The sequence below is a fragment of the Schistocerca gregaria genome, unplaced genomic scaffold (assembly GCF_023897955.1).
Source record: "Schistocerca gregaria isolate iqSchGreg1 unplaced genomic scaffold, iqSchGreg1.2 ptg000868l, whole genome shotgun sequence".
Taxonomy (NCBI): Eukaryota; Metazoa; Arthropoda; class Insecta; order Orthoptera; family Acrididae; genus Schistocerca; species Schistocerca gregaria.
In genome coordinates this window covers 1,524-5,000 of record NW_026062230.1, presented here as the reverse complement: position 1 = coordinate 5,000, position 3,477 = coordinate 1,524, and the positions used below count along the sequence as shown (strand labels likewise).

At 56.3% G+C, this 3,477-nt stretch overlaps 1 non-coding gene across 1 annotated transcript; it reads right to left on the bottom strand.

Annotated features, from left to right (window-relative positions):
• Positions 1–250: 250 nt before the first annotated feature.
• Positions 251–2,144, bottom strand: LOC126323802 (small subunit ribosomal RNA). Its single transcript, XR_007559670.1, has one exon. It is a non-coding gene; the product is annotated as a small subunit ribosomal RNA (ribosomal RNA).
• Between the last annotated feature and the right edge of the window lie 1,333 nt (positions 2,145–3,477).

Genomic DNA, 3,477 nt, shown 5'->3' with positions numbered 1-3,477 from the left:
GTCGTACGGCTCCACACCGGAGCGGACAGGCACTCGGGCGAACGTCATTCAAAACCGGCGCCAGGCGCCAGGTACCGCAGGCCAGCCGCTCCAGAGCTTCAGCGCTCGTACCACACAACAACAACAACAACAACACTTCCGCTAGTTTTGAGAGGCACGCGTGGTTCCGCACGCGGCGCACGGCCACTGCCGTACAGGTAGCGTGTTGCGCGACACGACACGCACATCGAAAGACATGCAGTCTAGTCGGTAATGATCCTTCCGCAGGTTCACCTACGGAAACCTTGTTACGACTTTTACTTCCTCTAAATGATCAAGTTTGGTCATCTTTCCGGTAGCATCGGCAACGACAGAGTCGATGCCGCGTACCAGTCCGAAGACCTCACTAAATCATTCAATCGGTAGTAGCGACGGGCGGTGTGTACAAAGGGCAGGGACGTAATCAACGCGAGCTTATGACTCGCGCTTACTGGGAATTCCTCGTTCATGGGGAACAATTGCAAGCCCCAATCCCTAGCACGAAGGAGGTTCAGCGGGTTACCCCGACCTTTCGGCCTAGGAAGACACGCTGATTCCTTCAGTGTAGCGCGCGTGCGGCCCAGAACATCTAAGGGCATCACAGACCTGTTATTGCTCAATCTCGTGCGGCTAGAAGCCGCCTGTCCCTCTAAGAAGAAAAGTAATCGCTGACAGCACGAAGGATGTCACGCGACTAGTTAGCAGGCTAGAGTCTCGTTCGTTATCGGAATTAACCAGACAAATCGCTCCACCAACTAAGAACGGCCATGCACCACCACCCACCGAATCAAGAAAGAGCTATCAATCTGTCAATCCTTCCCGGTGTCCGGGCCTGGTGAGGTTTCCCGTGTTGAGTCAAATTAAGCCGCAGGCTCCACTCCTGGTGGTGCCCTTCCGTCAATTCCTTTAAGTTTCAGCTTTGCAACCATACTTCCCCCGGAACCCAAAAGCTTTGGTTTCCCGGAGGCTGCCCGCCGAGTCATCGGAGGAACTGCGGCGGATCGCTGGCTGGCATCGTTTATGGTTAGAACTAGGGCGGTATCTGATCGCCTTCGAACCTCTAACTTTCGTTCTTGATTAATGAAAACATACTTGGCAAATGCTTTCGCTTCTGTTCGTCTTGCGACGATCCAAGAATTTCACCTCTAACGTCGCAATACGAATGCCCCCGCCTGTCCCTATTAATCATTACCTCGGGTTCCGAAAACCAACAAAATAGAACCGAGGTCCTATTCCATTATTCCATGCACACAGTATTCAGGCGGGCTTGCCTGCTTTAAGCACTCTAATTTGTTCAAAGTAAACGTGCCGGCCCACCGAGACACTCAACAAAGAGCACCCTGGTAGGATTTAAACGGGGTCCGCCTCGGGACGCGAAAGCACCCCTTCGGCTCGCCCCACCGGCAGGACGTCCCACGATACATGCCAGTTAAACACCGACGGGCGGTGAACCAACAGCGTGGGACACAAATCCAACTACGAGCTTTTTAACCGCAACAACTTTAATATACGCTATTGGAGCTGGAATTACCGCGGCTGCTGGCACCAGACTTGCCCTCCAATAGATACTCGTTAAAGGATTTAAAGTGTACTCATTCCGATTACGGGGCCTCGGATGAGTCCCGTATCGTTATTTTTCGTCACTACCTCCCCGTGCCGGGAGTGGGTAATTTGCGCGCCTGCTGCCTTCCTTGGATGTGGTAGCCGTTTCTCAGGCTCCCTCTCCGGAATCGAACCCTGATTCCCCGTTACCCGTTACAACCATGGTAGGCGCAGAACCTACCATCGACAGTTGATAAGGCAGACATTTGAAAGATGCGTCGCCGGTACGAGGACCGTGCGATCAGCCCAAAGTTATTCAGAGTCACCAAGGCAAACGGACCAGACAAGCCAATCCGATTGGTTTTGATCTAATAAAAGCGTCCCTTCCATCTCTGGTCGGGACTCTGTTTGCATGTATTAGCTCTAGAATTACCACAGTTATCCAAGTAACGTGGGTACGATCTAAGGAACCATAACTGATTTAATGAGCCATTCGCGGTTTCACCTTAATGCGGCTTGTACTGAGACATGCATGGCTTAATCTTTGAGACAAGCATATGACTACTGGCAGGATCAACCAGGGAGCTGCGTCAACTAGAGCTGAGCAGCCGGCCGCCCGGGAGTGTGTCCCGGGGGCCCGCGCGAACACGCAAGCGTCCGCTCAATTATTCTGCAAACAGGAGGAGGCCGAGCTCCCCTGCACGATACACCTCGAAACCCTCTCAGGTCCCGGCGGCGCGCAGCGCCGTCCTAGGTACTTGGTCGGTTTCGAGAGAGGCGCAATCGCCCGGAGTTAGGCGAGTAGACGGTTTTAGTGAGAACACCCTTGCTCCCAACTGAGCTTGCCGCTGCCGACAGAGGCCCGGGAGCGTGCTGTCGTGGCATTGCCGGCGGGAGACAACACGCGCCACCTATGGTGACCGGCAGCTCCAACGCCAGCGCCACACAAGGGCAAAGCCCCACTTGGGTGCAGAAGCGAACTCTCCCAGCACAGCGCACGCGCCAACACGTCCGCACAACTGCGATACAAACCACCTGCGAGAACCGCTGGGGCGACCGAGCAGCAGACGGCGTCGCGGCGCCGAGTGCCAGGCGGCGGCGCATCCTCAACGCACACAGTCCTCAATCAGACCAGCACACTGCAGATGTCCACCGCGCTTCGCACCGGGCTCGGCTGAACCAACTTTGGCCGCCAGGCGCCGCGTGCAGGGTGCGCCGCAGCGTAGCTGCGCCGCCTGCCGGGCCCGTCGGCTGGCGCTCCTGCCACTCGGCGCCCCCCACCAGCCGCCTGTTGCGCGTGCGCCCACGCAGCGCGCGGCCAACACGCCGGGCGGCCCCCCTTCACCGGCCGGGAACAGTCCCCACCAAGCCACCGCCGCGTATCGCTTCATACCCACATGGGCCCTAGTCACGTGTGTGGATGTGGCGGGTACCGCTGAAACAACCGGTTAATAGCTGTACCGATCGTCGCCATCACAGATTCACCTCCAGCGTGAACAACCGCTCAACAACGGATTTCCAGTTCATTTGCGTATCTTGGGCAGTAAACGTAGATGTCCACCTACATTTGCGAATTCAACAATTCTTGCATGCCAGGATGTCATGTGTCACGACACGCTACATCAGACCACATACACACTGCGACATGTGCAGAAGAGAACACGTGGAAGGTGGCCCCGCGCACGTATGCGATGTCCCCTTCCGCGATCCACTGTCAACCGGCATCTGCGGCATGTCCCAGATATGGAACGCGGGTCCACCAGGGTAGCACTTTGTGTGAGGCAATACGACAAAGTCGGAATACACGCGTCACTACATCAGACGGCTCACGCTGACCTGACCTGACCTGACTCACCGCACCACCACCCCCAGCGACCCAGGGTGACATACAATGCGTTCGTACGTTCCTCCCACACG